Source organism: Salminus brasiliensis, chromosome 9, assembly GCF_030463535.1.
Source record: "Salminus brasiliensis chromosome 9, fSalBra1.hap2, whole genome shotgun sequence".
NCBI classification, from domain to species: domain Eukaryota; kingdom Metazoa; phylum Chordata; class Actinopteri; order Characiformes; family Bryconidae; genus Salminus; species Salminus brasiliensis.
The window spans coordinates 22,889,280-22,904,137 of record NC_132886.1 but is presented as its reverse complement, the minus strand read 5'-3'; positions in this window follow the sequence as shown (position 1 = coordinate 22,904,137).

Sequence of the window (14,858 nt, the reverse complement as noted above, 5' to 3'; positions counted from 1 at the left end):
GTCCTGCTGGAGGACCCATGACCTAGAACGCAAACCCATCTTTCTGACAAGTGGTCTGATCTGTCCACAAGACATTTTCCAGAAGGATTTTGGCTTACTCACATACATTTGAGCGAGCTGCAGTCTAGATTTTTCTTTCTCTGAGTCAGCAGTGGGGTCCTTCTGGTCTCCTGCCATAGCGTTTAATTTCATTCAAATGTCGATGGATAGTTCGCACGGACACTGCTACACCCTGAGCATGCAGGACACCTTGAATGTCTTTGGCACTTTAATTGGGGCTGCTTATCCACCATTCGGACTGTCCTGCATTGCAACCTTTCATCAAATTTTCATCAAGATCAGCTACAGTGCCATTGGTCACTTCTCAATAATTACTTCTTGATTATGTTGGGCACCATGGACAAAGGAACATCAAGATCTCTGGAGATGGACTTGTAACCTTGAAATTGTTGATATTTATATACATGTTGACCTGTCACATGAGTCCTCGGACAGTTCTGAGTCAACTTCTCTCCTTTTTATCTGGTTGCAGGTGTGATTTTTACTTTGCCCACACCTTTTACTTTCCACAGGTGAGTTAAATGAGCATCACATGCTTGAAACAAAGTTATTAATGCACAATTTTGAAAAGATGCCAATAATATTGACCATATATATTATTATACAATATTGAGTTTTGTGTGAAAGTATGTCAAACATGTCCTTTTTCTCAGCTTTTTGTGTTGTTCCAATACACACAAAGAAAATAAACATGTGTGTAAAAGCATGTGCAATTGCAATAATATTCTTTCGGCCATGATTGCATGCTGGTGAACATATTGTGAGTTTTGACTGGAAATAACGGATCATGCAGATATAATTTCTGGTTTGGATTAATAAAATAAAATCCCTAAAAATAAACAGACCCATTTAAAAAACTTTTTTTTTAAATGAAAGCTGAATTCCACAAACACACACACAACCTTAGGGTAAAGAGGCCTATGTATAATAAGTAAGGTAACATAAGTAGTGTGCATTCACAGTACACTGCGGTAAGAAACGTACTTTATACATTATATTATTATTATTGTTGTTATTATAAACATACATTATATTAAAAAGATATTTTAGAGAAAAAAGGGGAACTGTGCATGGTTTCAGGATATATCAAGGGTCAAACCTCTAGATCCCTGATTTTACCACTGAAATTTCTACCTTCATTTTCATAAGATTGACATGATTATTTTACTGCATTAAATGTAAATCATTCAGGGTTATTTTAAGGAGGGCAAAACAACGTGTAATTTCTGTTAGATACAGAATTTTCCCCTTTAATTTGGGTTTTTTTTATCATTTTTTTTGCCAGAAACTGGTGTAAAAGCTTGAGTTTGTACAAACATTTTGTCTTTCCAGTTCATCCCTGTCCGCTCCTGCATGGCCTGCATTCTCCATCTCTCCTTCTAGCTTACTTCCCCCTGGTCAATTCCTCTTCTGTCACCAGCATCAGAAAACGTCCTGGGAAGATGATATTCCATTAGACTGTGGTCAACAAGGAGGCCAAAAACAAGCGCACATACAATTCCCCGAAACACTGCTGTCAAACAGACTTAGCCAGCGATCTTTCTTAGCTAGTGGTGTGTAGTACCTTGCCAAAAACACAGCTGAGACTTATGACAGAAACCATGGTTAATTTAGCTAGCTAGCTTTTAGGTGGGTCCATTTTCGCCTGCTCTTGTATGTGTGCCCTCACTCTTCCGAGTTTGACTGTTTACTTACACAGCAAACCAGCAAGCTATTAACAATTGATATAAAACATAACTTTTGAGCAAGAGTTAATACTTTAACATTTCCCCACACACAGGAAGATAAGTGTTAGACTGCTATAGTTACTTTGTCCCTCTCGGTTTTCGTCGTGTTTGTAATGGTAGAAAACCGAAATTCTCATCTCCAGATTTTCAAATTAACGGTAGACGCTCGTGACCAGCAGAGGGCTCCTTCCGCGCGCCACTAGCAGATCAATCAAGCTGCAGCAGGACGGCATCGGAATCGTTTACAAGCTCCTATAATAATAATAATAATAATAATAATAATAATTATTATTATTATTATTATTATTATAGTAATTATAATAATTTAATCTTGATTCAAATATTGAAGAAATGTCTTCATTTTAGTTTCAGCTTTTTACAGTAACTGATATTTTGGCCATGGGTGTCCAAACCTTTGCATCTATAGTTGATACATTCATTTGTCCAGTGAAAACCATGTATCTCCAAAATGGTGACTTTACAAGAAGGCCAAAGTGTTCATATTTTAAACATTTTACATTTTAAAATAAGTTTTTTGAGAGTAATTTAGAGAATTCCTATTACACAGTTTACAGAGCAGCTATAGGGTTTAAACCATGGGGAAAACAAAAAAAGGTTCAATGTGAAAAATAAAGAAATATATATATATATATATATATATATATATATATATATATATATATATATATATATATATGAATGTATGTATATATGAATGTATGTATGTATGGTATTTATATAAATGAATTTCGTGTTTTTTGTGCATGTATTTGTTCATAAAATTATCTGACTATCCTATCCCTACTCCCAGGTTTGTTGCCCAGTCCTTGTAATGTTTTACAACTATATTAGCTAACTGTCCTACATATTTTTATATTTATTATTGTAAGGAAGGCAGAGATACTCATCACAGGTTAATGATGGTGAGTGATGGTGAGGCTTTTTGTATTTATGGCTGATCAGTAAAGTAAGATGTAAGCCTATAGTGGGAATGTCTTACTATAAATTTGAGTAAATTGAGTGCTATTGTAATCAAATATCTTTTTTTTTTTTTTAGTTATTTTGTACAGATTTTATGCTCTCTAATATTCCCCATATTTTTAAACATGGATGAACAAATCTGTGTTTGAAATCTAAATCTGTAAATTAAATCTTAACCTTTATTTCTTAGAGTTGCGATGGGTTTTCCAGTATAAGTACATATTTTTTAATATTGCTGATTTTTGCATGTGAACATTGACCTCAGACCACAGTTCCCATTCTTATCATTAGGATAGTATTTCCCTTCCAATGTCCAGTCCCAGTCCACATGTGTGTATGAAGCCATTATGTTGCCACATAAATGCATTGCTGATAAATGCAATGAATGAATAGGTGTACAGGTGGTCCTAATTGAGTGGCACATATGTAACATATATTCATATTCTAATCAGCAGATTATAATTGACCATCATGCTTTAAACACAGAGTGTGTGAAATTATCAGTTTTGAAGTAACTGCTATGAAGTAATTTCTTTGGTATTATTTTAGCCCATGTTGTTATCCTGTTGTGAAATATGAGTGACAATGAGTATTTAGCAACGAGTCTTCCCATGTGTCACAATTGTGTCTGCAAAGGTACAAATGGTTACAAAAGGCTTAAGATGATTTTCTTTAAAGGTGAGTTTCCTTGCAGTAGTTAAACCATTAAAATCCTAAAGGCATGTATATGTGGGATTATACTAAATAAAGGCCTTATACTTTCCTCACCCTCAAATAAGTAAAATTGTGTTAAAATATATACAGATTTTAATATACAGTGGGGCAAAAATGTATTTAGTCAGCCACTAATTGTGCAAGTTCTCAAGTACTTAGAAAGATGAGAGAGGTCTGTAATTTTCATCATTGGTACACTTCAACTATGAGAGACAAAATAAGAAAAAAAAAATCCAGGAAATTACATTGTAGGATTTTTAAAGAATTTATTTGTAAAATCATGGTGGAAAATAAGTATTTGGTCACCCACAAACAAGCATGATTTCTGGCTCTCATAGACCTAACAACTTCTTTAAGAAGCTCTTCTGTCCTCTACTCATTACCTGTATTATTGGTACCTGTTTGACCTCAATATCTGTATAAAAGAAAAAGGACACCTGTCCACAGCCTCCAAACTTAACCATGGCCAAGACCAAAGAGCTGTCGAAGGACACCAGAAAGAAAATTGTAGACCTGCACCAGGCTGGGAAGAGTGAATCTACAATAGACAAGCAGGTTGGTGTGAATAAATCAACTGTGGGAGCAATTGTAAGAAAATGGAAGACATACAAGACCATTGATGATCTCCCCTGATCCAGGGTCCCACGCAAGATCTCATCCCATGGGGTCAAAATGACCATGAGAACGGTGAACCAAAATCCCAGAACTACACTGAGGGACCTGATGAACGACCTGCAGAGAGCTGGGACCAAAGTAACAAAGGTTACTATCAGTAACACACTACTCCGAGAGGGACTGTGTCCCCCAGCTTAAGCCAGTACATGTCCAGGCCCGTCTGAAGTTTGCCAGAGAGAATATGGATGATCCAGAAGAGGACTGGGAGAATATCATGTGGTCAGATGAAACTGAATAGAACTTTTTGATAAAAACTCAACTTGTCGTGTTTGGAGGAAGAAGAATGCTGAGTTGCATGCCAAGAACACCATACCTACTGTGAAGCATGGGGTGAAAACATCATGCTTTGGGGCTGTTTTTCTGCAAAGGGGACAGGACAACTGATCCGTGTTAAGGGAAGAATGAATGGGGCCATGTATCGTGAGATTTTGAGCCAAAATCCTTCCATCAGTGGGAGCATTGAAGATGAAACGTGGCTGGGTCTTCCAGCATGACAATGATCCCAAACACACCGCTCGGGCAACGAAGGAGTGGCTCTGTAAAAGCATTTCAAGGTCCTGGAGTGGCCTAGCCAGTCTCCAGACCTCAACCCCATAGAAAATTTGCGGAGGAAGTTGAAAGTCTGTGTTGCCCAGCGGCAACACCAAAAGGTCACTGCTCTAGAGGAGATCTGCATGGAGGAATGGGCCAAAATACCAGCGTGTGTGTAAACCTGGTGAAGACTTACAGGAAACAAAGGTTATGTTACAAAGTATTGAGTTGAACTTCTGTTATTGACCAAATACTCATGTTCCACCATAATTTACGAATCCCACCATGTGATTTCCTGGATTTTTTTTCTTATTTTGTCTCTCATAGTTGAAGTGTACCTATGATGAAAATTACAGACCACTCTATAAAATGGGGAAAAATAGTATTTAGTCAGTCACCAATTGTGCAAGTTCTCCCACTTAAAAAGATGAGAGGCCTGTAATTGACATCATAGGTAGACCTCAACTATGAGAGACAAAATGAGAAAAAAAAAATCTGAAAATCACATTGTCTGATTTTTAAAGAATTTATTTGCAAATAATGGTGAAAAAATAGGTATTTGGTCAATAGCAAAAGTAAATCTCAATATATCTTTTGTTGGCAATGACAGAGGTCAAACGTTTTCTGTAAGTCTTTACAAGGTTGGCACACACCATTGCTGCTATGTGGGCTGTCGGCGGGCAACACAGACTTTCAACTAGTTCCAAAGGTTTTCTATGGGGTTGAGATCTGGAGACTGGCAAGGCCACTCCAGGACCTTGAAATGCTTCTTACGAAGCCACTCCTTTGTTGCCCTGGCAGTGTGCTTGGGATAATTGTCATGCTAAAAGACCCAGCCACGTTTCATCTTCAATGCCCTTGCTGATGGAAGGAGGTTTGCACTCAAAATCTCACAATACATGGCCCCATTCATTCTTTTATGTACACGGACCAGTCGTCCTAGTCCCTTTGCAGAGAAACAGCCCCAAAGCATGATGTTGCCACCAAGTGCTTTACACTTGGTATGGTGTTCTTTGGATGCAACTCAGCATTCACTTTCCTCCGAACACAACGAGTTGTGTTTGTACCAAACAGTTCTACTTTCGTTTCATCTGACCATAAGACATTCTCCCAATACTCTTCCGGAACATCCAAATGCTCTCTAGCAAACTTCAGACGCGCCCGGATATGTACTGGCTTAAGCAGGGGAACACGTCTGGCACTGCAAGATCTGAGTCCCTGGCGGCGTAGTGTGTTACTGACGGTAGCCTTTGTAACGCTGGTCCCAGCTTTCTGCAGGTCATTCGCTAGGTCCCCCTGTGTGGTTCTGGGATTTTTGCTCACCGTCTTGTGATCATTTTGACCCCACGGGCTGAGATCTTGCATGGAGCCCCTGATCGAGGGAGATTAGCAGTGGTCTTGTAGGTCTCCCATTTTCTGATTATTGCTCCCACAGTAGATTTCTTCACACCAAGCTGCTTGCCTATTGCAGATTCAGTTTTCCCAGCCTGGTGCAGGTCTACAATTTTGTTTCTGGTGTCCTTCGACAGCTCTTTGGTCTTCACCATAGTGGAGTTTGGAGTGTGACTGTTTGAGGTTGTGGGCAGGTGTCTTTTATACTGTTAACGAGTTCAAACAGGTGCCATTAATACAGGTAATGAGTGGAGGATAGAGAAGCCTCTTAAAGAAGAAGTTACAGGTCTGTGACAGCCAGAAATCTTGCTTGTTTGTAGGTGACCACTTATATATACTTATTTTTCACCATTATTTGCAAATAAATTCTTTAAAACTCAGACAATGTGATTTTCAGAATTTATTTTCTCATTTTGACTCCATTTTGGTCTACCTCTCATTTTTTAAGTGGTAGAACTTGCACAATTGGTGACTGACTAAATACTTTCCCCCCACTGTATATAGAATATATTAAAACTTAAAAACAGTACTGTTGTAATCAAGACCACTAGAGCTGAGTCGGAGCCAAGACTGAGACCAGATTAAGATTGTTTGCATTATATTAAAATAAAAATATGAAAATGGATCAAATTAAATGCATTTTTCATTGTCATTATACATGATCATTTATTATGTATATATATATATATATATATATATATATATATATATATATATATATATATACTAATAAATCATATTATTTTACATCCTATATTTTGTAAAATATAACATAACATATTATATAGTCTAAAATTAGAATGAATTAATATAGTTTTAGTCAAACTAAGGCAATATTTTTTTGGAAGCAAGAATTGTGATGATTCTGTGTCCCTTCTTCTTTAATACTTAATCAGAAGTCTCCACAAAAAGGCAACTGAGTATTAACTAACATTCATTCCATCTATTTTTATTATTATTATCACGCTTCCATGTTCTTCCTCTGCCTCAGTCGAGCCCACCAATCAGAGACAGCTTCCCAGTCTACCAAATCTGTTTACAATCCAATGTGGACTATATCTGGAGTTTGTTTATCACTCTTGTTGCCAGTATTGCCAGTTCTGTTTATTGCATACCAAGTGGGTTGCTGTTTTTGCCCACCTTGTTGTTGGCCCATGTTTAGCTCTTTTAGAGCTCCCTTTTGTTTTGTTAGCTCTTTCGGTTCTTGACTCTTGTCTGGTTTATGGTTTCATTTTTTCCATATGCTCATATCTAAAACAGTCATTATACAGTTAATGTATTTGCTGACCGTTTGCACTACCTTTTTGACTCTGCTCTTTTATAATAAACCAACCCCGTCTTTTTACATTTGCAAGCGTCTGGTTTGTTTTCACAATTGTTAAACAAAAACACATGCCAGCACAACTCTGACCACTGCTCAGTTTCTCAGTGCATCACAGTGCTCCAGTTTTCTGTATGACCACAGTAAATCAAAGTCATATCAAGACCAAAGTAAGCCATAGAAGATAAAATGTGTCTGAAATTTACACAGAGATTTAAACAGGCAAAATGCTGAAGCATCTAACTTTAGTAACTTGGAAGGGAAGTAAAGTCCATCCAAACGTAAGAAATGAGTGTCAGCTAGAATGTGGTGTTTCTCAGCGCTCTAATGGCAGTGCATTCTGTGTGTAATATATACCTGTGTCCTATATATGCTATTTTATGCTACATGATGCTAAACGGCATTGTGCAGTGTGTCCGCAATGAATGGTTGAGCTGTTCAGCAAGTACACTCTTAAACATGACCATTATTAAATAACGATAGAAAAAAGTTCAGTTTCTAATTGCAGGTACATTAGACAGACGCATTGGAGCTGGCTGCTCTCTACAACAATTTTCGAGTTCACCTTAGGAGGGCTTTATCAGGTGTACTTTTTAGCCGAGTTTGTTGGCCGCTACTTTGATTGCATGTTAGAAATATGGCTAAGTAAAGAGAGATGTGGTGGTTGTTGTGTCCCAACAGTTAACACCACTATCTGCCAGTGAGCTCCCACACCATGTGGGAGACTGAGACCAACAAGAGTCCTTGAGCAAGACTCCTAAAACTACACTGGTCCACCTTTGTAATACCAGTAACCTTGTAAGTTGCTCTGGATAAGAGTGTTAGCTAAATGCCATAAATGTAAAATATAAATGGCAGAATAAGAAACCTATCCCTGGCTGTCACCAGATTTCTGGAGGTAGGGGACAGGTGGTTAAAAAAAATTCAAATTACTGCAAAAGACCAGCAGCAAGATTTGGTGACAGTAGGCACTGAAGTTTCAGTTTGCACAAACCAAATGCTGAAGTTTTCCATTGCCGTACACCTCTACTGACCCAAAAGCACAAGAAAAGTCAGCTCCAGTATGCTCAAATGACTGCTTTGCTTCTTTTGGCACTGGAAACCTGCAGCATATGGAGGGCAAGATGAAATCAATCAAGTATCAGGAAATTCTAGGAAAAAAACATCATGCCTTCTGTGAGGAAGCTAAAACTTGGACATCACTAGACCTTTCAGCAGGACAGTCTACCAAGGTCTGGTTTCAGAAGTCCTGGAAGATTCTGGAGCAGCCGTCACTGTCGCCTGACTCGAACCACATAGAAAAATAGGATTTGCAGAACACAAACCCATGAATATTAGTAAACTGGAGGCCATTGCCCATGAGGAATGGGCTAAGATATGGTATATGGTAATGCATTATGTCAATGCATTACCTCCCTTGTCTGCACAATTCATTGTATGCTATTTTAAAGACAATCTGTAATCTGCGCATCAAAGTGTAATGACTTTTGCATCTGATTCACCAACAAGTGTGAAAAACAATATTAACCAGTAGTCATATTTCGTCACCACCTCCCACAACCCACAGTCCCCCCAAGTAATTGCATAAAACAATCAGCTAGCATAGAAACCTTCTATGATACCATGTTTCCATATGAAGTACAGATCATAACAGTATAGAAGGTAAATATTTTTTTTACAATACATGTTGACTTGATGATGATGGACAGACTGATGTTCACCATTTTATTACTTTAATAGCCCTTAAACTAACAAAACTAAATAAATGTGTGCTTGTCTGTTTTTTAATGCAGTAAGTGATGTAATAAAATTTTCTTTGTTAGATAACAGCTAGTACACAATTGTTTTCCCAAATTATTTTAATGTTTTGTATCATGTGCTTCAAAACCTGTAGCAATTCTCAACTACTTATTAAATTTGTGAGCTAGACAATGAGACTGAGAAAGGAACAGAAGGAAGTAAAAAAAAAAGGAAGAGCTAGGTCTCTATGTATTGCTACATCTTGTAGATTGGATGATTTGTAGCGTTTGTTTCCAGTGCATTTATGCACGTTTTATTGACTACCAAGCCAATTATCTGATTATCTTGCTAATTTTGCTCCTTACAATTTCTACAAATTTAAGACTGAGGCTGTGAAGAAACTGAGTGGGTCACCTTAGAAGTGTTCTGACTATAGAATACTTAATTAAAAATGATGTATGCATTTTTCAGTATGTGGAATTTTAAGTTTACCCCCAACCTTTTGTTTTTACTTTAGAATTCACCTGGCACATGTTCACCTGGTACTTGTTTATCTTCTGTATGTTCTGTGGCCTTCTATCTTTGGCCTGGGTTTCATGTCAGTTACTTCCTTTCAAATTTGACTACTCACCCCTGCACCAAACCAAGGCTAGAGACAGATAAGCGCTCACTCCCTTCAGTTAGGACATTAACTTCCAGTCCACCTAAAAAATACAGCCCTGCACATGCAACAATATTAAAGAGGATGTTCACTTTATTTCACAGTGGATGCCTTCTAAGTATTTTGTTGCTGTCATGCAAAAGAAATCCAAAAAACTCCAAAAATGTCCAAAATGACAATTTTACAGGAAGATGAAAACTCTTACTTTCAATGGAAGTCAATGTAATAAGAGTGTATGTGTTTATACACATATAAGGTCATTTCTTTAGTTACTTGGAAAAGCATGCTTGGCAGTACTACAAACTGCTGCTACCTAGAGACAGTCTTTTCCACAAACTTAGTATGCAGGGATTTTATGGAAAAGCTTAGTGTAACAGTGTAACATTGTGTGCTTTTGGAGATGCTTTCCACTTAAATATTTATAACATAACATTCTCTTTATGAATAAGAATAAGACAATTTAGTAATGGGAATTAAAATATGGCCAAGCAGCTGTGTGTCTACACATGGAAGAACCAGCTGCAGGGTGAGTCCTGCTACAAGACCTTTACTCAGCTGGCTGCAACAATATGGAACTGGATCTCTGTTGCTCCTGAGTGTTTGCTGAGGATGACTCTGAAAATAATGGTTCAGTCTCTGCTGAGGCTGCTTTCCATGACAGACAGAGGATGCCAGCATGTCATGTCCCACCCTATGGTTTGCCTCCTAGCCCTGAGTTAAGCTGCCTCACCTGGACTGGATAAAGGGGTTCTGATGAAGGGGGCACTGTTGTTACTTGCACCCCCTCCCACCCTGTCTGGGTCTAAAGCTCTTTTTTTCGTTACAATGTAATTGTTGTGTGTGAGCCTTCAGGCGTATTGTCCCTTTGAGAGACTTGCTCATTGTTTATTGTTCTGATTTTGGTAAAACCTGTAATTAAGATTCTAGGGTCATGTTTCCCCGCCGGGGTGGGTTGGTTTCTACTCTGGTTCCTACCCTGGTCGATATGTATATAAACCCTGCCATTAAATGACAACAAATTTGCACCCTCCTAATCTTTCCCTAACTTAGAGATACTATCTAAACCGTGTATGCCAAGTCCAGAGACCCTAGTGCCAGTCAAACAAAAAGATCAATATACATGCTTTACGGGGTATCACTGAATACTTATAGCTGTTGGTGCAACAAGCTTCATACTAGGCCACATGTCCCTTACAGGGTTCATTGATGAGTGGGTTGCTCATCTCCTATTGCAACAAGACCTCATAAAATTAGTACATATACCACTAAAGTGCACCCCAAGGACTTTGTAATATTTACACAAAGATATTGATACATATTTTACAATTCACAGGGGGCTCCTGATTACACACAACCCAATCTGTCACGCACTCGAAGAGGAATCGAGAAAACAGTGATGGCACAATATTCTGCTGTTCTGAAACAGTGTGGTATCTAAGGTATGAGAGTTTCAATGAAGTATTGGTCTGCATGTCCGGAATGCACACCTATTCAGGAATGCTTGAAATAGGGAATTTGAGGTTAAGTGTTAGGGTCTTCATAGAGGAGAGTTTCTTTTCCCCTTTTCCAATAGGTTGCTTCTCATACTTCTGGAGAAGCGGCCTGTCTATTTAAACAGTGAACCTAAAAATGATTCGGATTCACTGGTGCTCTCTTTCTCTTAAGCAGAAGCTTCTAATGCTTGATCAAGACGCTGTACCTTCTTTGTAAATAACCTTTTTATATACAAGAAGACAGCATCGGTGGAGTCTCCTTCATCATTCACCCAACATTGCTAAAGAAATAAACTACAACAGTTAAATGTCACATTCTGCTAAGTATATGTTTAAGGGTTAGTTTAGATTTAGCCTACATTTAGGTTAGAGTTAGATATATTAAGTTAAGTTTAGTTTTGGGTTGAGATGTTGGTTGTGGAAATAAAATGAAATCGTAGCTTTGTAGCATTCTCTGTTCGAACTCTTTTATTTCTGCTTGTCTCAGTTGTGTCAGTAATTTGTGTAAGTGCACAAGGGTCAAACTATATTTAGTACACATTGTGCAAATCCTGAAATCATCTTATGAGGAACATATATATGGATTCCTCTTAAGAGATTCACTCTGTTTTATCCACTTCTCCTTCTGCAAACAGACATGTTGGCCATGGACAGATGACACGACAGGACCCTCAGTTAGATGCCGTAGTGTGGTGCCATGAACATGTCTGTCCTACCAAGACTAATTCCAGTGAGAGATTCTCATTTATTTGTCATCTTCAACTTTGGTATCCAGTCTTGCTACCTTATTTACATAAGCAGAGATAACACATACAAATGATTAGTTTATGTATAACTAACCTGCTTTCCATATGTGCTGAGAGCTGTTCTTGCTGGCCAGTTATAAGAGGGTTTCATATCATTTAGTGAAACTCCTTTAAAAGGTAAATACTCCACCGGCAGCCAAACTTGCCCTGAGACAGATAAGCTCTCACACCCTTAAGTTAGCACATTCTCATTAACTTCCAGAGCAGTCAACAAATACAGCTTTCCACATGCAATAACATTAATACTTAGTGGGCAGAGCAGCACGTACAAATGTTTACAAATGTTTACAAATGTCTAAAGAAGAGACAAAATGGATAAATATAAAAATGAACATTTATTTAATTGAAATAAAACTAAATAAATATATTAAAATAAAGCAACCAGAAATTATTGTTGCTAGATTGGCTGGTTTGAATACTTGTATAGCTGCTGATCTTCTGGATTTTTCATGCACAACAGTGTCTAGAGTTTACTCAGAGTGGTGCAGTAAAGAAAAAACATCCAGTGTGGTGACCAGAAAAGCATCTCAGAATGCACAACACATCCAACCTTAAGGCAGATGGTCTACAACAACAAAAGACCACATTGGGCTCAGTGTTCCTGAGTGGCCTTCCTATTCCTACATCTTTGGAATGTGGAAGTATGGCAGTTTTATGTTGTGAAAAAAACTAATATCTCAAAGGAATGCTTCCAACATCTTGTGAAATCTTAGGGAGGCCCCCACAATATTAGTATAGTCTTTTATTAAAAATGGCTCAGTGAGTATACGTTCTCTGCCTCAGATGAAACTTTTTTCTTCACAAATCATCACTTGAGATAATAGTAATATTAAGAAGATCTTCTATCTCTTAAATATGCCATGTTAATTAATCTATAAGCTTTTAGTTTAGTTTGGAAATGTGTATTCTAGCTGGTTTAGCTCATCAGTATGCAACTGTCCATGCTAGAGACTTACTTTGCTTACTTTGGAGTGTACATTTGCTTTCATGCATGCAGCCACTATTTGGACTAGAACCACTTACTCAGGGGGTTTGGTGGGAAAACACTAGTTCATAACAGCTTTGAGGAATGCTGGATATTTATGAACATCCATGCAAGGGCTTGGGATATAACAGTTGTTCTGGAAAAATGCCAAATTGCTTCTTGAAATGTAGTGTATTTATAATGTGTAACATGTTTTAAGGTTTTTCATTTGCTTGAATAGCACAATTTGAGATATTATTGGATAAAGAATTCAAAAGACAATATCTATAGGATATAGGATACTGTCCTATCTATATATAGGACAGAGAGAGAGAGAGGGAGAGAGAGAGAGAGAGAGAGAGAGAGAGAGAGAGAGAGAGAGAGAGAGAAAACGAAAAGAAAACTGAGCCAAGGGTTACATATAAACAAAATTCAGGTTTGTTTAGAGCTTGTTGCAAAACCATTGAGAAGATTATGACCCAATCTGCAAAGAGAAGGTTGATCCAATGTGGGGGGCATGGTGGGGGAGGTGTTGGTGTTGGTAAAAGGACTGTGTGAGTGAGGAGTACATGTTTGGTCAAAGGATGAGATCCAATAAATTGCAGGGCCAAATTACTAAGAACTGCAATGTCAGGAGAGGTGACACTCTAGTTCAGGTGAACACTCTAGGTGCTGCATTCTCAACCAGTTGGAGCCTGTTTCATGATTCACATGAGCATTTAGCCAGGATGCTGTTACAGTAGGTTAGCCAGAATAAAACTGTATAAACTTGCTTCTCACCATCTTCTGAGAAAAGTATATGTCATAGTTGGCAATGTTACAAGGATGGAACAAGGCTGAGTTGTGCTCAGAACGGTCTTCTTTGGAATGATGGGGCTCCGTCCAATACTTCTGGGATGAGTTGGAGAGTTGGGGATGAGATGGGGTAGTGACCATCTGACATCTTGAGCTCAGTAATGCTCTTGTTGCTGAATGCAATCTAGTCCTCACAGCAATGCTCCAGAATCTAGTAAAAAGCTTTCTTTGGAAAGCTGAGACAGTGTTGCCAACAAAAGCAGGATGAGCTCTTTTAATACCCTTGATTTGGAAAGAAACAATGAATGAACAGGTTTTTGATAGCTAGTTTCAGAGATTTGGGTATATATCCAAGGATGAGGGATAAGTTAACTATAGTAAGCACTGGTTCAGTGATGTTAGGCAGGATCTGTTTTAATAATTGTGTTGGCACTAAGTCAAATATGCATGAAGATGATTTTCATGAGCCAAAAAGGCTACTGTAGGCAACTTATTTTCATTTATTAAGTAAACTTACTCGAGCTGTGTGTCAGAGCTGATGGGGCCACACATATGCCTGTCAGAGCTAGTACACTTTTTGCTTCTGTGACCTGCCTTATTTAATGTTTTGTCCACCAGTTACTGCTCAGAAACCACTGAGCCATTGAAAACATGTTTGTTATGAACGCGATGTTTGGGCTACATGCTAATAAACATAATACGGTCACATTTTGCTGATAGCCAGGCCATATAGAATATAGAGATAGAAAGTGCAATTTTAGCTTATATATCCTTGTTTATATATTTTGATATGTGCCATTTTTATTCATAGAGAATGTGTGTAAAGTGATTCTCAGGTTACCATTTAATAAGGATCTTCCAAGAGGCTTCTGGGAAACCCAGTCCTGAATGCCAGTAAATTCATGCATAATGATATTCATAGTGAGAATGTGGACTGAAATGCTCTCTGTTCTGTGTGTGACGCTGTCAGAGAGAAGTTTGATAGTAGCGATTGGTAT